Genomic DNA, 25,673 nt, shown 5'->3' with positions numbered 1-25,673 from the left:
ATAGCACAGTAAAATAAACAACTCAGTGTAAGACATCATTGATCCTATTATCCATGGAGAATTTCTTCCTGATCTTGTCCTTCCATAGTTTCTGGTCTCATGATGTTTCTTAGGAAGCTCTACTCTCAAAACTTTTCCTCATGCCCTCTCCTTTTCTTTCAGAGTAGCTGGCCCCTCAATCCAATGATACTTTATAAATAGGTTGATTTCAGTAGAAGTGTCAGAAAACATGAGAGGAAAGTGAGAAACGCCTCCAGTGTGGCACGTTTAGACCATAGGCCACCTGTTGTGGGGCATGCGTAGGAGTATAGGTGAGGACACGGAAAAGTAAACAAACTACACATGTTTCACAGCTATGTTGAGAATCAGTGTCCCACTATCTGGGAGGGTGGATGGATAAATGAATAACAAAACTGACTGTAGGAACACTGTGCAAAAGGAAGGACAGGGTACTAGATTAGATTCTGTCACTAGAATAAACAGATAGACAATATTTAAAGAGCTCCTTGTACTCTTCACATGTGTTGATAAAAAGGCAAACTTAAGAATGATCCATTAACAATATCAAACAGATATCAAACAATATCAACAGATAGAATAAATAAAGAGACAGTGTAAACTGTCTTTCAGTATATCTGCCTGGTTAAACCCTACATTGATTGAAACTTCTGGTGTTTGAACCACTTTTTGCCTGCCTGGTATCACTGAAGAAAATTACAAAGTCATTCTGTTTGGAGCTGTTACAGTGATGTGAGTCTCATCTTCAGTGCTTTCTTTTCCTAGCCCTTGGTCTTTCACTTTCCTATTACTGTGTTGTAGACTCTATCACCACTCCCTGAAAGCTCCCTTCTGCACTCCTGCCTCATCAGTCTTGGCAGAAGATCTTGTTTTCTACACCAAGTATATAGTGTTATGTGTGAACTGCATCAAAGTCCCTCCATTCACCCCCATTGGATTCATCGTATATTTGCCACTTCCATCTCAGAGGAAGTCTTGTCTCTGTTCCTTTCCAAGGCTAACACTTCATGTGTACTCAAGATTTCAGTCCCTCCATATCATCTGAAAACTTGATTTTCAATAAGTCCTTCTTTTTGTAGTTTCCCTCTCCACCCATTCATTCTCCTCAACCAACAAACATTTTCAGGTATCCTTCACCCCCAAAACAATTTGTTCATTGCCTGTTTCCCTTTTAGCAGTCATGCTCTCCTTTCACTTTCCTTTAGCAGTATTTTTTGAAAGAGAAATTTACATTCTCAGCCTTTAATTCATTATTTTCCATTTGTTCCTCAGCTTGGTTTCTGTTCCCACTATTGTGCTATTAAAGCTGCTCTGATGATGTCATCAAATAATTTAAACTCAGGTAGGATCTGAGGCCTGCTTAGAACTTTTCTTCTTGCTTTAAATCAGTGGTTCACAAATGTAAGAGTGTGCATAAAAATGATTATGGTGCTTATAAAAATAAAGAAAAAGGAAAAAAAACAATTCTGGACTTCTCTAGAGAAATTCTCACACTTCATAATGAGTAATTAGAGTGGTTTTATTAATCTCCTATGGATACTAGGAGAAGAGTAAACACAAAATTCCTGAACTATTTCTCTGAACTCTAATCCATATTTCCAGCTGCCAGTTAAACACTGCCACCTGATTATCACTCAGGCATCATGAACTCAAATTCCAAATCTGAACTCATTACCTCCCCTGCTAATCAGATACCTACTCTTTTAATCTCTGCCTTCACTGAAAATGTCACTCTCCACCCATTTGCCCCAACAAAAAGCCTTAATCATCCTGTATTTCTCCTTTGATTGCAAAACCTCATCTTCTCGCTTCACCATAAGCAGTGTGATATAGGTTATGCTGTGTATCAAATAAAGAATTGAAAGCACCTAAATTAGCGCCTGGACTAATGTTAGTTCCGCCTTCTCAACCCAGTCACACTGAGCTACTTGCTACTTGCTTTCTCAAGTTCACATCTCTTTGCATATATGGTTCTACCTGTCTAGGGATTTTTTTCCTAACTGACCTTTTAGGTAACTTTTCCAGAAAACCCAACTTAAACACAGTTATGCATTCTAAGATCTCAGCATATAATTCTATGATAGTACTTACACTTCACTAAATTATAGCTACTTATTTGTCTTTCCACCCTTTGGACCAAGAGAAACAGACTACATACTGTAAGGGCCCAGGTGACATTCATCTCTGTGTAACAGATATTCCCCTAAGCCACTTTAGCCTGGGGCTATGTGCAAGGGTCCAATAATCACAAATCTGACTTTGTAACTAGATTTCACTGGCACTTCAGACCTTGCCTAAGGCCCCTTGTCTGGTTTTAGGGTGTGTGCATGATCTCAGAAGCATCCCACAACAGGCAGACAATATCTATTTTATATTCAGCTTCTTGGCCCACCCAGCTACTGAAGTACTGCCCAGCCATGCCAATGATGTTGCATTTCGATGCTTCTGATGCTGCCCAGAGATGCCACATTCATTAGCCTGCTACCCTGTGCCAATGCCATTTCTCCACAACTGTCTTACTGAAGCAGACATCTGTTGTCTTTATCTGGAAATTTGTCTACTCTTCTGGTAACAGAAACCCTTTTTCTAGCTCAGAACCCATTCTTTTGGTAACCCAAATGTGCTAATCAAAATTCTCTATTCTCATCTCATCCTCAGGAAGTGATTCAGAAAGGAGTATGTGAACCATGCCAAGCAAATCAGAGCCCTTGCTGGGACTACTCTCAACTGGAAGGCTGTGATTCTGGGACTGGCCACCATCCTACCTGCTACATGGAAGGGACATGCTTGCAATGTGAAGTTTTGCAAATCAGCAGAGCTTAGATAATAAGCTAGAGTCCTTGAAACTTGTCACGTGAGACAGTAAATTTCCTTGTGGTTTAAATTTGAGTAGGATTTCTATCATTTGTAACTACAAGAATTCCAATAACTTCTAATACTATTTTTAGCATGGAACCTAGACTGCTTGTTACTTGAGCAAGTGACTTCCATGCATTGCCAGGACTGAGCCCCTGGGATGCTTCATGCCCTTTCCTGCCATTGCCAGATGTGTCATTCTCCTCCCCTCCCTACTTTTTTTTTTTTTTTAATGTGGTACGCGGGCCTCTCACTGTTGTGGCCTCTCCTGTTGCAGAGCACAGGCTCTGGACGCGCAGGCTCAGCGGCCATGGCTCACGGGCCCAGTCGCTCCGCGGCATGTGGGATCTTCCCGGACCGGGGCACGAACCCGTGTCCCTTGCATCGGCAGGCGGACTCTCAACCACTGCACCACCAGGGAAGCCCCCTCCCCTCCCTTCTTACCACCTAAATCCAATCTACAATTCCTGAGCCTTAGCCCCCATCATCCACCACAGCCTCGTGTTCTACAGCGGTTATTTTGTTTCAGTTCCTAAAGAATGAATGAGGATTTCTTTCTTAACCCCTTTTCAGAGGCAATCAAACTTATTCTGTAAAGGGCAAGATAATAAATATTTTATGCTTTGCAGACCACACCCATCTCTGTGCAACTACTCAACTCTACCAGTGTGGACATAGGTGATGTAAAATGAACAAGCATTACTGTGTTCCAGTAAAACTGTTCTTATGGACACTGAAATATAAATTTCATGTAAGTTTCATGAGTTACAAGTTTTTAAAAAAATTATTCCTCTGATTTTTTTCTAACTATTTAAAAATCCAAAACCATTCTTAACTCCCAAGCTGTTTACAGACCACAGATTGCCTATCCCTGCTCTAGGTCACAGAGTCCCCCCCACCAGCTCCCCCAAATCATTCTTTCCTCTTCCCATGCCCACCCAACTCTTCACTAGAGTTCAGTCAACAAATTCAAACTATTTGAACTTATTCCCAAATCTGTCCCTCCAATGCACTAGCCCTCTGTTATATGAGAGAACACTCAACACAAGTCTGTTGGATGACTGGATGAAGAAAAGCTAGTGGAAGAAATGACAAAATTAGAAGGGAAAATTCCTCATTCTTTCTTAAACAATTTTTTAGCATAACATCTTTTTCCTAGCATAATTTCATCAGAAAGTGAAAGGACCATACAGAATGGTACTTCTGGAGGACACCCAAAGCTGTCATCTCAGTCAGAGGAAGGATTCTCCTAGTCAGCCAGTTGAAAGAGCCAAGTGTGAATGCTACAGGAAAAGATTGGCCAGCTGGACCCCTGTACTTTGAATGTGGACTCTGAGAATTCACTGTGGAGAAGGAGAGAAGAGTTCTAAACTGGCAGCATACTCATGGTTGAGTGAATCCAGACACAAGGCTGAAAAATGACTAATTTATCATTTTCAATTAATCTAAAGTTTTCTGATATTCAGACATTGTCATAATTACCAAATCAATTTCCCTATGGAGTTTAAGCATTCTTGTAGAAAATGAAGTAATTTCTCAAATTTAAATTCAAATATCTTGTGTTTTAATGTAATAAAGATAAAGTGATATGTTATTGCCAAGAAAGAGAAAAAACCATGAATTCCATCCCAAGCCTCCCAGTTCCTGGCCACCCTTGTGAACTTGTGGCATCTACCAGAACTCCTATTTCAGGCAGGATACGTGTTGGTGCATACAAGCTAACCTCTAAGGGTTATTAAACAATCACAGCTCTACGAGCCTGGAAAACTACATCTGGCACACAAGAGTGAGAGTCTTGGGACTGACAACATTAACAAAGGTGGAAAATCTCTACTTTCAGTGTGTGTGAAACAGAAAGTCAGAGGCTCCCAGGGCCATGGCCTTGGGCATTCTCTTACTCTGTCCTCACCTTGATCCCTCCTTGGTTTTCCATCTTTTCCTCTCTCTATCTCTTTCTCTCATTTCCTGATTCTTCCTCCTTCTCAAAATAAACACAAGTGATTTTTTACATTCCAATACACTCAAATTGGAAGGATTTGGAAATTTTTCTCCCAAATGCATCAGGCAAATAACCAACTTCCTGCAAATAAAACCTCTAGCTCAGGTGTCCACTGCCACATAACCATTTACCTGTACCATGTACCAAGAAGACCCAGTTCTTGGTGCTTGTGAAGTGTAGTAGGCAGAATTTTGGCCCCATGACCTTTCCTTCCTGTTACTACTCTTGTGAATATGTTACATTACATGGCAAAATGAACTTCGCAGATACAATTAAGGTTACTAGTCACTTGACCTTAAAATAGGGAGATTATTTTAGATTATCCAAGTGAGCCCAGTGTAATCATATGAGCTCTTAAAAGCAGAAGTAACAGCAGAAGGGGAAGTCAGAGGGATCTGAAGTATAAAAAGGACACAGTGTGCCATTACAGGTTGGAAAATGGAAAGCCTCATGTGAAAAGAATTGCAGGAGGCCTTTGGGATTTTAGGAGCTGAAAGCAAGGACTCTGGCTGACAGCCAGCAAAGAATGTAGGGTATATTGGAACACTCTGTACAAATCTTTGTGATTTTTCTGTAAATCTAAAACTGTTCTAAAAAATAAAGTTTTTTCTTTAATTAAAAATAATATAATGAATGGAGACCTCAGCTCTTCACCTGCAAGCAATAGAATTCTGCCAACAAGGTGAATGAGCTTGGAAGTGGACTCTTCCCTAGGGCCCCCGGATAAGAGCCCAGGCTGGCCAACACCTTGATGTCAGCCTTCTGAAACCCTAGGCAGAAAACCCAGTTGAACCATGCCATACTTCTGACCTATAGAGAACTGTGGGCTGATAAATTTGCATGGTTTTAAGCCACTACATTTGTTGGCAGTTTGTTACTCAGCAATAGAGGAAGCCTCAGGGAACAAGATAGGGAGACAGCTCTGCCTGCATGTAGCTTATATTCCATCAAGTAAAGATATATAATAAACAGTACATAGGACTAAAAAATAAATGATAGAGTACACTTATTGTAATGTACTATACAATTGTAAGTACTAGGAAAGGAAGCAAATGTAGGAGTAATGTAGGTAAGCGGTAACAAGAAAAAGTAAATGAAGAAGTAATGTAGGAAAATGTAGACAAGAGGAATCAGAATGCTGTTTGGTTGGGGTGGTGCAGATGGCAGTTGGTTTAATAGGTGGTCAGCCTCATCAAGGAAGTAGTATTTGAGTGAAGAGAGAAGGAGGTGAGACACTGAGTCAAACAAATAATTGGAGTAAGAACATGAATGGCAGAACAGCATAAGCAAAGGTCCTAAAGCAGGACAGGGCTGGTCAGGCTCCAGGAATGGCTAAGGAGGTGATGCTTTGGGGCAGACTTGCCAAGGGAAGAGTGGTAGGAGGGCGGTCAAAGAGGTGACAGGAGGCCAAATCACACGGGGCCTTGAAGGTCGGCCTGAGCCTTTGATTTTGCTCTGAGAAAAATGGGAGAGTCATTGCAGTGCTTTGAGCAGAACAGTGACATGAAGATCACCATTAGTCTCAAGGTAAAACAAGGATAAAAGACTGCAAACCAATAGAAGGCTAACGTAATATCCAGGTGAATAATGATGATGTCTTGGACCTGGATGGTAGCAATGAAGGTGGTGAGAAATAGTCTGTATATATCTTGAAGGTAGAGCCAACAGGATTTCACATTGGATTGGATGTGTGGTTATGAGAGAAAATAAGATTTTAGAATGACTCCAAGGTTTTTGGACTGAGTACCTGAAAGGATGAGTTGCCATCGTCTGAGTTGAGAAAGGCTATAGGTAGAGCAAATTTTATGGGAAAGAAGAGAAGTTCAGTCTTAGACATAAGTTTGAAGTGTCTGTTAAACATACAAGTGGAAAGTTTGATTAAGCAGTTAAAAAACTCGGTCTGCAGCTCATGAGAGAGCTCTGGTCTGAAGAGGTAATTGGGGAATCAACAGCATATAGATGATGTTTAAAAACACTGGGATGAATGAGGTCATCAAGGCCATAATTCAATAAAAGAAAAGAACCTAGAATGCAATAATGAGATACTCCAACATTAAGAGGCCTGTGAGAAGAGAAGAGAAACTTACAAAGGAGACCTAGAAGAAGCTATAAGTGACATCACAAACTTCATATATTTCCCTTAAACCCTTGGCATGAATTCTTCCTTTCAATCTCATTCCCTCTTCATCCCTTCCCAGCACCCAAATGCAAATGATGGAAAAGCAACATTTCAAAATCCCCAATATGCAAATTGCATGAGTAAGGGACATATGGAAAAGGTCATTCTTAATTAAGCCCTACCGGCTAAACCAATCAGTTTAGTGTCTGCCAGAACATATTATATGTTTTTTGCCATTATTTTGTCTTCATGTTGATCCTGACTTCTTGACTATCTTTACTTTCTACTTCCCAAACTCCAAAAGGGTGTTTGCTTGTACTAACCTTCACATACATTGTCAGATTACCTGCACTCTCTTCATTCATTGAATCTTTCCTTGCCACTAGATTAAACTCCCCTTGAGAATTGAAAGTATATTGTCTACTTCTTATAACCCCATAGTTGATAACAGCAAGAATTTCACTGTATTTACTGAATACATCGGTATGAGTTTATCTTCTTTACATTTCCACATATCTAATTTGTAGAAATTAATTGAATCAAAGGGTAAACTGGCTGCCAAAGACAGGTTGGAATGATGAAAGTAATTGTGTTTCTCTTGCATCAGATTTAAAAACTGAGCTTATATATGAGCCAAATGTTTTCAAACCTGGTTTAAAATGTTTCCATGGGTCTCAGATACCATTAAAATGACTGCAACAGCAGAACTTTTTAATTGGAAGAAAAGGTGTGAGAAAGATTGTAACAGTACTGTCCCTCACCTGCATCCCATCTAATGTGTTCTGAGCCTTCATTATGATGTTCACTCATATAGAGGTATTTTTCTGATTTTCACATATCACAGACAAATATAATAGCCATCTCAATGTAACTATTCAGTCTTCATGAAATTAATTGCAATGAGCAAATTTTACCCAGAAAACTTTGGAATTGACTAGAGATTTCTTACTAGATTTTTTTTGGGGGGAGGGCTGGATTCCCCAAGAAACAGACCCTAAGATCAGGAGGTAAGAATAAGTAATTAAGGTTATCCTGGGTAGAGGGAAATGGACAAATGATCCAGTGGAGGGAAAGAAGCCAATAAATGATGTGTCATCAAGTGGGTTACTGCTATGGCACCTAGCAACCAATCTTACTAGGGAATTCTAGGAGACAGTGAAAAACATGCCTCTAAGATATCCCAACAGAGGAGAGAGGAAGCTGAGGTATATATCCACCAGGTCCTCCCCCATCATTGGTCAAGGGATGCTTCCAGGGGAACTAAGTCTATCTCACCACCTGCTTTCCCTGTATGTCAGCCAGGCCAAAGAAAACCCTTGGGTGAAGATAAAGGTAAGTGCCATAGGATACTGTCAGCGTGTTACTGGAATAGTGAATGCTGAAGGTATGTGAGTGAGGCACAAAGAACATCTGCTACACCCGTCCTACAATGCTTGTGTTCATGCAACCTCATTTTTTTCAGACAAGGTATCTATTGTATAATAACTGTCCTATATCTTTTCTCTCTGGAACTAATGGGGCTGTCAATCAGAGTCTCTTCCTCTTCCATCAAACCCTGGGCCAGTGAGGCAATCAGAGTGACCCAACATGCTGGACAGAGTGATTATTTCAAGGCATAAAATTCAAAAACGGCCAGTAAGAGTTCTTGAGGACTGATACACATGCTGGTAGAGAGGCTCCCATCTAAGGATACTAGTTAAAAGGGCTAGGTTAACCCAGTGCTGCTTTTGGCCTTACCGACTGTACTTGGAGACAAACAGCCTAAGAATGAAGCCAACATAGAGGGGAAAAAAAAAAAAAGATGGAGAGAGACAGAGCCTTAGTGACACTACATATGCATCCCCGATCCAGCTGTCTGAACCAAATCCTAACCCTGGGACTTTGAAGTTTTCTGAGACAAAGAATATTCATTCTCTCTCCCTCTCTCAATTTTTTAAGATTTCCTTTTCTTACACAAATTTGAGTTGGTATCACCCTCTCTCAATTTTTTAAGATTTCTTTTTCTTACACAATTTTGAGTTGGTATCCAGTCACATGCATCCATAAATCCTGACTAATATGAATTTTATAAGCACTTGGGCAAATGGATACTGTTGTTAAATATTGTTTATCTGAGTAATACCCAAGTTATATGCAAGAGTATGAAACAATTCGGGGGGAGCTTAACACAATTTTTGCATCAATCTTTTCTGTACATTTTTATGTATTCAGAAAATATTTACTGGAGGTAGAAACAGAAAGCACTAATGTATATTGACTCTCTAGTAAGATTTAATATTCATATTACATTCACATACTATGTTATATAATCCTCACAGGGACTCAAACCTTGTTTGTCCTGGGTCCCACAGCGAGTAAGTTGCAGGTGGTAAGAACGGAACATAGTTTCCTTGACTTCCTATTTTTTATAGCACCTTTCTACTGGATACCTATGTTTAAGTCAAGTACTATGGGAAAGGAAGCTATAGTGATGCAAATGAAGAAGTTCCTGACTACAAGGTGAATAGAAGGGAACAAACACAGTGACAAATATCCTCAAAAGGTATATAATCCCCTCAGTGCTATGTCAGTATATGGATGAAGATCTCCAGAAGAGGGGCAGCTGGGAAAGGTTGTGTGAAGGGAGTTCCATGTAAGCAGGATTTCAGTAAGAAGAAATGGGGCAAGGTAGACATTCTAGATAGAGAAGGTAGCACAGAAGCACAGAGACTATTCAAATTACACATTGTATGGTGACTCTCAGAGAACAGTTGGCAGAGGTATGAAGTAATATAGTCAGATAGTACTTGCTGAACTTTATTCAGTTGAATAACATCCTTAAAATTCTTTTCCACATCCATAGACCATGAGTTGTACTATATTTTAAAGAATACTTATTGAAATAAATATATATTACCAAAGTATTTAAAAGTTAAGATTAACCATCACCTAAAACTACCTCTCATGCTGGTTTGGTGGCAAATACAAGGGCTTCAGAACCAACCTGATCTGGTCTCTATCTGAGCTCTGCCCCTTAATTTTGATCTAGGGTACTGAACCTTTCTGGCGCTTTGTTTCCTCATTTGGAGTGTTGTGAAGTTTAAATGAAATGATGCATGTGGGACTCACAATTAAATGATACATTGTTTATACCACTACTCTTACCCCCACCCCTACCCAGCATGGATGCTTAGGCAGGTGCTTTGTTTTGCTGAGCCACAGAAAAAAAGTGAGAATGCAATGAGAGAAGAGAAATTTTCTAACTATTAAAAGGAAAGGGTGAGTTAGTGTCTGGGAAAAGAGGAACTTTGGGACAAGAGCAAAGACACTTAGGAGCATTCAGGGGCCTTTTGACTATGTGCATTCCACATAACCTTACATCTTTCTCTTTGAACAAAGTTCCAATAAAAGCTGTATTATTTATCAATATTTTTAGAGTCAGTTAATAGGGTGAAAAAAACATAAGAATTGACTGAGATTGGCCTAAGAATAAGATCACACAAGAAGAGGCTGCTGGTGGCATTATTGAAGAAGATGAACATGAAAAGAGAAACATGCATTGACAGGAGTAATCAGGATGCATAGGAAGGACAAGATACTTGAAACAAAGAGAAAAGTATAAAATCTATTAGCCCAGGCAGTGATAATAGTCTTAGCTATGGATGAGGAAATAGATAAAAATGGGGTGGGGAGGGGGCGTGGTGAGAAAAATGAGAATAACAATTTATTGTCAAGCTTTGTCCAGTTGATTATTTTACTCCAGGCTTAGAGTCAGAAAAGAAAAGAGAAGGAAAAAAAAAAAAGAAAAAAAGAAAAGAATGGTAATGCTTTCATGAGAGTCATGAACAGTATTGACCAAACAATCTAAAAAACGGAGTTTCTGTACCTTTTTTGAGAGCTTATTTTATCTGATGCTTGAAAAGTTGAACCAACCCCATTTCGATCTCCTTTATCTGAACTATTATTGATCCAGATTTCTCATTGGTGATATGGACATGCCTAAGGGGTCAACTGAGAAACAAGAGTGAAAAATAAATAAACTGAGGTACACCAGCTTTTTACTCTTCCAGCCGTGTTCATGGCTGGTGATGTAGCCAGTGCTGCTTTTAGGATTATTCTTTGAAAAGTAGTTCAGTTTGGGACAAGTCACTTTGGAATCAGGGCTCCATTTGGCTTTCCTGTATTAATGACCCAGCTATAGTTAATTACAATAATGGAAATCCAGCAAAATGTGTTAACAAAACTTTGGTGAATAATTAATGCTAAGCTTGACCTGTCGACATATAGTGACTCATTATGGATTATGATAAAGCAAGGTGTGTCACATTAGACAACAATATGCATAAAGCAAGTCTGATTAAATTATTGTAAGGACCTTACATTATGACTGGACCTAACTAAGCCATCTGATTCATGGGTGCTAAGGGGTGATACAGCCTCCCACACCAGCAGTCATCAAATACACACTACTCCTGATGTTGGAACCAGTACCAGTGGGGATTCCCCAGACACATGCTAATCTACAGAGTCAAGGGAGAAAAGTGACTTCCTCAGTCATATCTTTTCAATATTATCAACTGTTGAGCATTTCAGCAGTTTACTAGCTGTTTACTTGCAGAGTTAAGTAGAGAAATTTTTTGTATACTCTGAGCATTTGTAACCATCCATCCAACTTTCAGATTTGAAAATGCTACATTTTCAAACTCTTTTTGCATGCACCTTACAGAGGTCAAAGAACTGGCATTAGTCAGAAGTGTTAGCTTGTGTTTTTTGGAAATCAGTTGAATTTAATGAGCGAAATGTGTATACACATTTTCTTTGAAGAAAGGACAATGGGAATAAAAGGAAAATATCATATTAATTCAAACTCAGATTCCACTTACTGAAACCCAGGGACTCAAATAAATGCCTATAAGTAATGCATTTCATCAATTAGTGATGATTTCTCCAGTTTCATGGCATAAAAATAGATGCTTATATCACTAAACCAGATCACTGTTATACATAGTGATAAAAACAAAGAGATGAATTCACAACTAGCTGATAAAGTTTCCAGTGAGATCTACAAATTTAGTCAGAAAGAAAGGCACACGTGTTGAATGTTTATGATACCCCATACCCTGTGCCATTTCCTTCATCATGTGCTGTTAAACATTGCAATAACACTGTTATAAAGTATTTTATTCCCTTTTTCATAAAAGATAAAACTGAAGATCAAAAAATTAAATAACTTGTAAAGTTTTCATAGATTGTAGCAAAGCTAGGGCTGAAGCTCAACTCTGCCTCCAAAATTCATATGCATTTCATAACTGTCAGAATAGAATAAGCAAATCTCACAACAAAGAAGTAAGATGAGGCAACTTGGGGGCAAAAATAACACAGTAAACAAACAAACAAACATTCCATTACCAAATTCATTTTATATACTTGAAACACCTTCTAAATAATGCATTGTTTCTTCCAACAATGCATTTTAGAACCACTCCATTTTAAATGTGCAATTAGAAATTCAGACTACCAACAAGCAAAGAATGACATCTTTTGGATATGCATATGTAGCATACCTGAGGTTTGTGAGATGTCACAGAATGACATAATCCAGTCTAGAACATCTTTGTCTTAATTTTGTTTTTTCAAATGTGAAGCTTAATTTTTCTTAACCTCAGGTTTTATTTAAAGGACAATTAGCCTCTGATAGTGTTCAGCTCCATGCTAAGTAGCATTTATTTTTAATGTCCATTTACAAAGAAGACTACAATCAGAATAATTCTGTGGAGGAAACAAGTAATATTTCCCCTTTAGAGAAGGCAAAAAAACAAAAAATTCCACGTAGAGTCTGGAAATAGTTATTGTTGTATCTAACTGCAAGTGTGGTTTATTATGCACTTCAGGAGGACAAATTCTTAAAAGGCATATGCATAACAGGTGAAGCTTTTTAAGTGCATTATTTACTATGGGCTTTTAAAGAAACGTGCAGTTCACGAGGGGTTATTGGAGCCAGTTACAGAATTCCGAACGAAGCTCTACCAACAGCTTTCTAATTGAATCTCAAAAGACTATAATTGTGTTCCACTCTGTAGTCAGCCTCCATTCCATGTGGCTACAGTCCGTTGTAGGTAATCAGATTACTCATGGGTTACTGCCTGCAGCCTGCAGGAGAGTGCCAAGAGTAAGAAGGCAACGTGTTGTAGGGTTAATGAAGCTTAATATGGTGCCAGTATCACACTGAGCCATTGCCTACAGGGTGAGAAAGGATTATATCCCATGTTAATATGCCATTTGACCCGTGCCAGAGAAGCAGTCTAAATCACTGAATAAGTATGTAAGTCATCACTGAGAAGTGTTTGCAATGCCAGCTCTCATTGCTGTGAAAACAAGTTGTTCCTTAGCTTGTGAATTTTAACTTTGGTGCTCTTTAAAGTACAGTTTCAACATTGGCTCCCAACATCCCTGGAAAGGCCATACAGACATAAGATTCTCTAAATTGGAGCCAAAGTAAGGAAATGCACACGCTTTTCTTCAGTTTGAACTAAACTTCTCTGGAGAATAAGGTCAGTGTAGTGCAATTTCCCAACATCCATCAATGATTTCATTTCTCTAAACTTGCCTCGTACAAAGATGTTTAGGCCCTCATGAGCCTTGGGATTCTCGCTGCTAATTAAATTTTTGGTCAAATGATATCCCAATTTGTGAAGGAGTGAAGAAAGCTCAAAGAATTGATAGGGAAAACAGCAAAAGTTAGTCCAATTTGTACTGTGAAAGCTCAATCTCAAAACAATAGGACAATACAATCAACACTCTAAAGTTTCCTTATTTCCACCCTGCTCTTGACATGGTAGGATGAGAATGAAGCAATTCTCAATGGTGTAATTAACACACTGAGAAATAATTCTATCAGATAATTTTGGTTGTATTCTTAAATTCATAAATATTTAAGATTAAAAACCAACTTCTAACATCAGAAAATTCTGTATGATTTTCTACATATTAACTCATTTAAAAATTATTTTAATTATTTCAGTTTGTAGGTTAGAGAAGCAAAAGATTAACACAAGTTAAGAAGACTCCGGAGCAGAGATGTAATATTTTGGTAATATTTTCTCCTTGCACTCCCTTTATTTATTGTTTAGAATAGAAAATTCATGTAAAGGGTGTAAAGTCCAAAAGATACAAAAGCAGGTACAGCTCCCATTTCTTACTGTAACCGGGTGGTTGTGTATCTTTTCAGAAATATTCCATTAGTACACCCGCATATATCCACCTTTGTATTTAGTATCTATGAGTCTACCTATATATGCCTGTATGCCCATGTATCTGAATGTATATATCTAAATTCAGATTTTTGAGAAGTTTACATTTGTAGGGATTTACATACAATTAGTTTTAAAAAACGAGATATAACTTAAAGGACAAAAACCTTAAATGTACAATTTGATGATATTTTACATAATATACTGTCACGTAGCTAGATTATTTCCACAACCTCACGAGGTCCCTTTTGTAGCCTCTAATCAATAGATATCAAAAGCTTCATATTTGTAGAATATTGCATGCATATTTTTTGGATCCATATCCTTTTTTTCAACATTATTCCTGTGAAATTTATCTATGCTGTTGTGTGGACAGTAGTTCATTCTTTTTGGAGACTTTAATTTTTAGAGCAGTTGTAGGTTCACAACAAAATTTAAGGGAAGGTACAGAGGTTTCCCATGTACTTCCTGCCCCCATGCATGCACAGCCTGCCCTATTATCAATATCCCTCACCAGAGGGGTACATTTGTTACAGCTGATGAATCTGCATTGACACATCAATCATAATTACCCAAAGTCTATAGTTTACATTAGGGGGTTCATTCATTTTTATCATCTGATATTCCATTGTACCTAAAGTGAGTATCACAATAAAGCAAGTCACAGAAATTTTTTGGCTTTCCAGTGCATATAAAAGTCATGTTTGCACTATACTGTTGTCTGTTAAGTGTATAATAGCATTATATCTAAAAAAATGTACATTCCTTAATTAAAAAGTGCTTCATTGCTAAAAAATGCTAACCATCATCTGAGTCTCCAGTGAGTTGTAAGTTCTTTGCTGGTGAAGGGTCTTGCCTCAATGTTGATGTCTGCAGACTGATCAGAGTGGTGATTAGTGAAGGTTGGGGTTGGTGTGGCAGTTTCTTAAGATAAGACAATGATTCGCAAAAATGTTCCTATAAAAGGGTTTCACCTTTAAGGAATTCATGGAAAAGACTCTGACAAGTACAGGCTTCTGGTAACTGACTATACTGCTGAACTGAATGAATAAGCATTTTCAGAACTCTAATGGAAAACTGATGAATTCATAAAAGTGCTAACAAAAGATCAAGATGAAAAAAAATTAATTACATGGGACTGAATGAACTGATGATTATAATTTTTGTGACTTTCTGTTTGAATACTAAAATAAAAAACTCACAAGGGCTCAGAGGCAAAAAATATACAAATCAATTTTCACTGCAAAGTAAAGGAGCTGTTACCGTGGAGGATTACTGGACTGAATGTCAATATTATGACATAGTATGAGTGTGTTTTGTGTTTGGTAATTGCAATCATTGTTGCTTTTGTTGTGGTCATCCATTTACAATGCTTGGTGTCCGTTTATTTATCTCCTGTAAAAATAAAATACAGTGTGTGTGTGTGAGAAAAAAAAAAAGACAATGAAGTATGCTGCATTGACTGACTCTGCCTTTTAGGAACAATTTCTCTGTAGCATACAATGCTGTTTGACAGCATTTTACCCCACTGTAGGACTCCTTTCAAAATTGGAGTCAATCCTCTCAAACCTTGCTGCTGCTTTATCAATTAAGTTTATGTAATATTCTAAGTCCTTTTTGCCATTTCAACAATCTTTACAGCATCTTCACCAGGAGTAGATCCCAACTCAAGAAACCACTGTTCTTTGCTCATCCATAAGGAGCAATCCTCCTCTGTAAAGTTTTATCATGAGATTACAGCAGTTCAGTCACATCTTCAGGCTCTGCTTCTAATTCTAGTTCTCTTGCTACTTCCACCACATCTGCAATTACTTCCTCCACTGAAGTCTCAAACCCCTCAAAGTCATCCAAGAGGGTCAGAATCAACTTCTTCTAAACTCTTGTTAAAGTTGATATTTTGACCTCTTTTCATGAATCATGAAAGCTCTTAATGGCATCTAGAATGGTGAATCCTTTTCAGAAGATTTTCAATGTACTTTCCCAGATCCATCAGAGGAATCACTATCTATGACAGCTATAGCCTAACAGAATGTATTTCTTAAATAACAAGACTTGAAAATCAAGATTGTTTCTTGACCCATGGGTTGCAGAATATATGTTGTGTTAGCAGACATGGAAAAACATGAATCTCATTGTACATTTTCATCTCCTGGGTGACCAGGTGCATTGTCAATGAGCAGTAATATGTTGAAAGGAATCCTTTTTTCTGAATAGTAGGTCTCAAACAGTGGGCTTAAAATATTCAGTAAACCATGCCATAAACAGATGTCCTGTCATCCAGAGTAGATTCAGCATAATTCTTTTTTTTTCTTAATGGCCCTATGATTTTCAGAATGGTAAATGAACACTGGCTTCAAACTTAATGTCACCAGCTGCATTAGCCCCTAACAGAGAAGCAGCCTGTCTTTTGCAGCTCTGAAGCCAGGCATTGACTTTTCCTCTCTAGCTATGAAAGTCCTAGATGTCATCTTCCAATAGAAGACTCTTTCATCTACATTGAAAAAATCCAGCGTTTAGTGTAGCCACCTTCATTATCTTAGCTAGATCTTCTGGATAACTTGCTGCAGCTTCTATATCAGTAATTGCTGCTCCACCTTGCCCTTTGATGTTATAGAGACAGCTTCTTTCCTTAAATTTCAGGAACCAACCTCTGCTAGCTTCAAACTTTTCTTCTGTAGCTTCCTCACTTCCAGCCCTCATAGAGTTAAAGAGAGTTGGGACCTTGTTCTGAATTAGGCTTCAGCTTAACAGAATGTTGTGGCTTGTTTGATCTTCTACCCAGACCACTAAAAGTTTCTCTATATCAGTAGTGAGGCTGTTTGTCTTTCTTATCATTCGTGTGTTCACTGGAGTAGCACTTTTAACTTCAAGAATTTTTACATTGCATTCAAAACTTGGCTAATTGTTTGGCACAAGATGCCTACCTTTCAGCTTATCTCAGCTTTTGACATGCTCTCCTCACTAAGCTTAATCATTTCTAGTTTTTGACTTAAATTAAGAGCCATGTGACTCTTCCTTTCACTTGAACACTTAGAGGCCACTGTAGGTTTATTAACTGGCCTAATTTCAATCTTTTGTGTCTCAGGGACTAAGGAGAACTGAGGAGAAAGAGAAACCAGGAACAGCTGGGAAAAGCGAGACACCAGGAACAGCTGGGTTGGTGGAGCAGTCAGAATACACATAACATTTACTAATTAAGTTCCCTGTCTTACATGGGTGTGGTTCATGACGCCCCATAACGATAACAATAGATTGACATTAAAGGTCACTGATGACCATAACAAATAATAATGAAAAAGTCTGAAATATTGTTAGAATTACCAAAATGTGACACAGAGACACAAAGTGAACAAATGCTGTTGGAAAAAAGATGCTGATAAACTTGTTCATGCAGGGTTGCCCCAAACCTTCTATTTGTGAAAAACACAGTATCTATGAATCACAATAAATTGAAGCGTGATAAAATGAAGTATGCCTATATGCCTATCCTAAAATTAATTGGGCATTTGGTTGTTTCCAAACCAGGGCTATGATGAATAAGACAATGAACATTATTTTACGTTTCTTGTTAGACATTAACTCTCACTTCTATTGGTTAATATCCAAGATTGAAATTATTGGGTCATAGGGTATATATATGTATGTTTTTAGCTTTAGTAGATACCCCTAGTTTTCCAAAGTAATTATAACAATAAATATCAAATTAGTATTGTATAAGGGTTCCAATTGTCCCACATTCTTGTCAAGACTTGGTACAGTCAGTTCTTTAATTTTAGCTGTCTCAATGGGTCACTACTCAATGGTAGTTTTAATGTGCATTTCTCTAATAACTAATAATACTGTGAAACCTTTTAATGTTGATTGATAATTTAAGTATCTTCTTTTGTGCAGTGCCTATTTAGATATCTGCCCATAAAAAATGAGTTGCCTTGGATATTGGGATTGACATATATACACTAATATGTGTAAAATAGGTAACTAATAAGAACCTGCTGTATAAAAATAAATAAAATAAAATTCAAAAAAATGAGTTGCCTGCGTTTTTTCTTATTTAATTTTAGAAAAACATTATATATTCTAAGTCCATAGTAAAGTACATGTGTAGCAAATATATTCACCCATTCTGTAGCTTTCCTTTACAACTGTCTTAATGTTGCCCTTTGACAAACAAAGCTTAGTAATTTCGTTTTACAAATTTATTTTGGTATAATAATCTGTATATCTAAAATGTTCAATTTGATAGGCTTTGACATGTGTTAACAATTACGAAGCCGTTACTACAATGTAGATAACAAACATATCCATCACCCCCAGAAGTTTCCTCATACTCATGTAATCTATCCCTCCCTCCCTTCACCCACATCCACAAGCAGCCACTGATGTGCTTTCTCTCACTATAGATTAGTTTGCAAGTTCTAGAATTTTATATACATAGAGTTATAGAATAGGTACTCTTTCATGTTTGGCTTCTTTCACTTAACACAGTTACTTTAAGATTCTTCCATGTTACTACATGTAACAATATTTCCTTTCTTTTTATTTCTGAGCAGTATTCCACAGTATTCTGTAATTTGTTTAACCATTCATCTGTTGATGGACATTTGGGTTATTTCCAGTATTGGTTATTATAAAAGGTGCTATAAACAAGTCTTTGTGTGGATATAACCTCATATTTAACATGGGTAAATACCTTAGAGTAGAATGGCTGGATTGTATGGTAGGTGTAATTTTTCATTAAAACAAAACAACTGTCAATATGGTTTTTCAAAGTGTTTGTACCATTTTATATTCCAAGATGTATTTTATGAGCTTTCTAGTGGCACAATGGTGCCAACACTTAACATGATCAGTCTTTTTATAATTTTAGCCATTCTAATGGTTATTAAGGAATATCTCAGTGGGACTTAATTTGCACTCCCTAATTTCAACTGGTGTTGAACATATTTTCATGTGCTCATTTGCCATATGTGTATTTTCTTTTGGTAAAATGTCTATTCAACTATTTTGTCAATTTTCATTTGGGCTATTTGTTGTCTTATAAGAATTCTTTGCAAATTCTACATACAAGTTCTTTGTCAGATATACAATTTGTAAGTATTTTATCCTAAGTCAGCTGCCTGCTCTTTCATTTTCTTAACAGTGGCTTTAGAAGAACAAAAGTTTTACTCTTGTTAAAGAGCAATTTATTGATTTTATTCTTTAATAGTCCATGCTTTTAGTGTTCTATTTAAGAAATCTTTGCCACATCCAAGATTTCTAAATTATTCTCCAATGTTTTCTTCTAGAAATTTTATAAACTTAGCTCTTAGATTTAGGTATATGATCCATTTCAAGCTAAGTATATGATACTCCTTTGAAGTAAAGGTCAAGGGTTTTGCCTGTTTGTTTGGCTATTCCTACAAGTCTTGCAGTTTATTGAAAATAACAATAATTTCCCCAGTTAAATTGCTTTGGCATCTCTATAAAAAAATCAATTGACTGTATATGTGTGTTTATTTTGGACATCCCATTCAGTTCCAATAATCCATACTTGGTCACTGTAGCTTTATAAGCCTTCAAATCGGATATTTCATGTTTTCTGACTTTGTTCTTCTTTTTCAAAGTCCTTTTGGCTATTTTAGGTCTTTTGTACTTCTATATAAATTTTAGAATCAGTTTGATGATTTCTATGAAAAACAGCCTTATTTGATTTTGTTTGGGATTACATTGAATCTATAGAAATTGTCAGGATAACAATATTGACTTTTCATCACTGAACAAAGGTGTGTCTCTATACTAATTTAGGTCATTTTTAATTCTCTCAGAAACATTTTGTAATTCTTAGTGTAGAAATATTTTACATCTTTTGACAAATTTATACCTAAGTATTTCATATTCTTTTTTTTTGGTATTTCATATTCTTGATGATACTATCAGTGATATTGTTTATTTCAATTTCTGACTGCTTGTCAACTGTATAAAGAAAACTAATTGATTTTTCCATAATCGTCTAGTATTCTATAACTCTGCTAACCTTATTCATTTACTAGCATTTTAGGCACATTCCATTAGATTTCATTCATAGACTATTATGTCATCTGAGAATAAAGGCTGCTTTACTACCTCCTTTTTGATCTGGATGTCTTTTATTTCTTTTTCTTGCCTTATTATACTGGAGAAAACCTCCAGCACAGTATTGAACAGAAGTGGCGAGAGTGGACAGGCTTGCCTTGTTCTTGATCTTAGGAGGAAGACATTGTTTTCAACACTAATAATGATGTTAGTGTAGATTTTTCACAGATGTTCTTTATCAGGTTGAGGAGGTTCCTTACTATTCCTACTTTTCTGATATATTTTTAAATGAATGGATGTTGGATATTCCTTAATGCTTTTCTGCAACAATTTAGATGATCATATGTTTTATTTTTTTCCTTTTTAGTCTGTTAGTGTGGCAAAGTACATAGATTGATTTTTCAACCATTAAACCATTCGTGGGATAAATCATATTTGGTTATGATATATTATCATTTGTATGTATTGTGGGATATGACTGGCTAAAATTCTGTTAAGAATTTATTCATCTATGCCAATTAGGGATATTGGTCTGAAGTTTTCTTCTCTTGTTACGTCTTCTCTTTTTGTTGGTTTGTTTTTATCAAGATAATGCTGAATTCATAAAATAGTTGGAAAGAATTTCTTCTTCAATTTTCTGAAAGTGTTTGTACAGAATTGGTATTATTTCTTTATTAAATATTCAGTATTATTCACTAGTGAAGTAATCTAAGTTTGGATTATTATTTATGAAAATATTTTTACCTAAAAATTTATTTATTTTAATAGGTATAGAGCTATTCCGATTTCCTATTTCTTTTTGAGTGAGCTTTGGTAATATGTGTCTTTCAAGATACACATCCATTTCATCTAAGTTACTGAATTTATGAGCATAAATTTCTTTATAATATTTTCTTATATTTTAAATTTCTGTAGGATGTGTAGAGGCTATCATTTTCTTATCTGTGATACTGGCAACTTTTGTCTTTTCTCTTTTTTCCTGATCAGTGTGGCTAGGGGGTTATCAATTTTTTGATCCTTAGCTTGTGATATTATTGCTTTTAATCTTTTGTTTTTGTCTGTTTTCTATTTTATTGATTTCTGCTCTTCTTAAAATTTCCTTTCTTATGTTTACTTTGGGTTTAATTGTTCTTTTTTTCTAGTTTCTATGATACAAGCTTAGGTCTCTGAGTTAAGACCATTCTTTTCTTCTAACATAGGCATTTAGTGCTATAAAATTTTCCTCAAAGTACTATTTTATCTATATCCCACAAATTTTGATATGTCATATTTTCACTTTCATTCAGTTTAAAATAGTTTCCTATTTCCTCTAGATTTTTCTCAATTTCAGGGGGTTATTTAGAAGTGTGATATTTAGTTTCCAAATCCTTAGGGGATTTTTCAGATATTCTTTTGTTGACTTTAGAATTTAATTCCATTGTGATCAGAGAGTACACTTTGTACTAGTTAAATTTTTTTTTAACATACACTGACACTTGTTTTATGGCCCAGAACATGGCATACCTATCTTTAAAAAATTTTGCCTGCACTTTGAAAAAATGTATATTCTGATGCTGTTGAATGGGGTGTTCCATAAATGTTACTAGATCAGGTTGACTGATAGTGCTGTTCATGTTTTCAACATCTTTACTAATTTTCTGTCTATATATTCTATCAGACATTGAGAGAGATTTTTAAATTTTCAACTAATTGCAGACTTGTCTATTTTGCTTTGCAGTTCTATCAGATTTTCTTTACGTATTTTGAAACTCTGTTATATACATACTCTATTAGGATTTTTATGTATTCTTGATAAATTGACCAATTTATCATTATTAAATGGCCTTTCTTATCTCTAGCAATATTCTTTTCCCTGAAACATATTATGTCTGATATTAACATAACTATTCCAATTTTCTTTTCATTAGTGGTAGCACTGTATATCAATTTTTTTAGACTAAGGATCAACAAACTTTTTCTGTACAGGGCTAATAATAAATATTTCTGGCTATTTCTTTTTGTTTTTTTGTTTTAACATCTTTATTGGAGTATAATTGCTTTACAATGGTGTGTTAGTTTCTGCTGTATAACAATTTTTGCCTATTTCTGCTTCTCTGGTTTCACTGACAGTCTAAGACACCTGTATGGAAAATGCATTTGCCAGTAGTTCTTTTATTGGGTACACTGTGTGTGGTGTGTGTGTGTGTGCATGCACACGTGCTAAAGAAACTGACTGTTTACCTCTCACACACTGAAAATACAGCATAAGACAGATGTTCTTGTATAGGGAGGGAAAAAAGGAAAGAAAGGGAAAGAAAAATGGAAGATATACAGTAGTCACTTGTCTATTTTAATTCTGGAATCCAGACTAGGACATATTCCCACTTCCTTGATTAGGGTTTAGTCCTGTTGTCTGACAATAATTCTCCATGACTCTTGGTTCTTCCCTTTGAATTGTCTTTCCTTTTGCCTAAATGTAACACATGACTACAGCTGAATGCTCTTCTCTGCCTGCTTCCTTTCCATAAAAATTTGGGCATACCAAGACTGCTTTTCATTTCATAGTGTTACTTTCCCTTTTAGTCCAAGCTGGCAGTGTTTCTGTTAATACAATTATCTTAAAATTTTTATGGATTTTCAATGAATCTTTTAGGGTTCAGTTCATTAAACAAAAAAAGCCCACTCACATAAAGTGTCTTAAGGTAAACTTTCTCTATCTTCACTTCCCTGTCAAGTTTCTGTAGGATAATGCCCTAAAAATTATTAGAAGCCCAAATTTTTAATTGACAGGATATGTGAAGCATGCTCTTAAGATTCTCAGATGGCCTTTTTGTCCGTCAAGGTATATGAGGCACCACCTTAAATACTTCTGAAGTCTTAGAAACTGCTTTAAAGTAATTTTTTAGGCCATGTTTTCCTAACAGTGCCCTGGATTTGATCTTTGCCTGAAAGCTATTTCCTAATTTGAGAATAGTTTACCATCTGGAGAGGTTGGGAATGAGAAACTGTTTTATTTTTGAACCCAAGTCCTGGATTCTTTATATTTAACAGCTTTTTTTAAAGCTCTTATTTCTTTAGTTCTTCTCTCATTTCATTACAAGCAGCTGAAGAAATCAGGTTGAATCTTCAACACTGTGTTTGGAAATTTCCTTAGGCAGATCACCCAGTTCATTAGGTATATTTATTTTCCACATTTCAATAACTGACAGCGCTGCTAAACGTCTCACAACTACATTACAAGGGTCTCCTTTCCTCCAGCTTTTAATAACGCTTCACTCATGTGTGTTTAAGTTCTCACTGACAAAGTCCTCAAGACCCTATAAACTTTGCTAAAAAACTTCAGCTACTAGCTACAGCTCTTCTAGCTACTGTCCACATCTCAAAGTCAATGCCCCACATTTTAACTTTGGCTATGGCAGCCCTCAATGTGGCAATAAACTATTTTCTTGTTATCTCTGGTGGTAAAACAAACCATCTCAAACTTGGCATCATATGAAAGCAACAGTAATTTACTAGTATTATCTCCCAGAGTTCTGAGGGTCAACTGGTCTCAGCTAGTCAGTTCTCACTGGGGGTTTCTCATGAGACTGCAGTCAGATGGTGCCTGGGGCTGCAGCCATCAAAAGCTTCCTCACATTTTGGTGGTTAATGCTGGTTGCTGCCTGGGACCTCTGATAGGAGCTTTATCTACGATACCCCCCATGTGGCCAGCACTTTCTTCCTCACAGTATGGTGTCAGAATCCCAAGGGCAAATGTCCCAGCAGAGAGTCAGGCTGAAGTAGCACTGCTTTTAGGACTCAGTCTCAGAATTCATGGAGCATCACTTCTGCTGCATTCTACTTCCAGTCAAAGGAAAAGAAACCAGACTCCACCTCTTTTTTTTTTTTTTTTTTTGTGGTACGCGGGCCTCTCACTGCTGTGGCCTCTCCCATTGTGGAGCACAGGCTCCGGACGCACAGGCTCAGCGGCCATGGCTCACGGGCCCAGCCGCTCCGCGGCATGTGGGATCTTCCCGGACCGGGGCACGAATCTGTGTCCCCTGCATCGGCAGGCGGACTCTCAACCACTGTGCCACCAGGGAAGCCCCAGACTCCACCTCTTGATGAGAGTGGTATCAAATACTCTGGAGACATGTTTTTATTATATTTATTTTTTTGATAATAAAATAAAATTTTTAATTTTATTTTATTTCAATTACTTTAAATTTAAAAACTAATACTTCATCCAGTTATTAGAAAACTTTTCAGTATGTTTGGAAAAAATGGGGTCTGTGAATATTCTTTTTCAACTATAAATTTTATGAAATCAAAAATACAGATCAAGGATTTCCCATGAAAATTTAGCATTCAAATTCAGATGTTCTGTAACTGTGAAATACTCAGTTTTGAAGACAGCACAAAATGAGAGAGAATGTAAACCTTTTCATTAATATTTTCTATTTGATTACATACTGAAATGATAATATTTTGGATATACAGGGTTAAATAAAATACAGGTATAGCTTGTTTTACTGTGCTTCATTTTACTGTGCTTTGCAGATACTGCAAGTTTTACAAATTGAAGGTTTGTGGAAACCCTGCACTGAGCAAATCTATCAGCATAATTTTCCAATAGCATTTGTTCACTTTGGGTCTCTGTGTCACATTTTGGTAATTCTTCTTTTTTTTAACACCTTTATTGGAATATAATTGCTTTACAATGTTGTGTTAGTTTCTGCTGTATAACAAAGTGAATCAGCTGTATGTATACATATATCCCCATATCCCCTCCCACTTGCATCTCCCTCCCACCCTCCATATCCCACCACTCTAGGTGGTCATAGAGCACCAAGCTGATCTCCCTGTACAATGCAGCTGCTTCCCACTAGCTATCTATTTTACATTTCGTAGTATATATATGTCCATGACTCTCTCTCACTTCGTCCCAGCTTACTCTTCCCCCTCCCTGTGTCCTCAAGTCCACTCTCTACATTTGTGTCTTTATTCCTGCCCTGGCCCTACATTTGTCAGAACCATTTTTTTCTTTTTTTTTTTTTTAGATTCCATATATGTGTTAATGTACAGTATTTGTTTTTCTCTTTCTGACTTATTTCACTCTGTATGACAGACTCTAGGTCCATCCACCTCACTACAAATAACTCAATTTCATTTCTTTTTATGGCTGAGTAATATTCCATTGTATATATGAGCCACGTCTTCTTTATCCATTCATCTGTTGATGGACACTTAGGTTGCTTCCATGTCCTGGCTATTGTAAATAGTGCTGCAGTGAACATTGTGGTACATGACTCTTTTTGAATTATGGTTTTCTCAGGGTATATGCTCAGTAGTGGGATTGCTGGGTCATATGGTAGTTCTATTTTTAGTTTTTTAAGGAACCTCCATACTGTTCTCCATAGTGGCTGTATCAATTTATATTCCC

The sequence above is a fragment of the Mesoplodon bidens genome (assembly GCF_964165515.1).
Source record: "Mesoplodon bidens genome assembly, chromosome: 8".
Lineage (NCBI taxonomy): Eukaryota > Metazoa > Chordata > Mammalia > Artiodactyla > Ziphiidae > Mesoplodon > Mesoplodon bidens.
Note: the sequence above shows the minus strand (reverse complement) of the source record.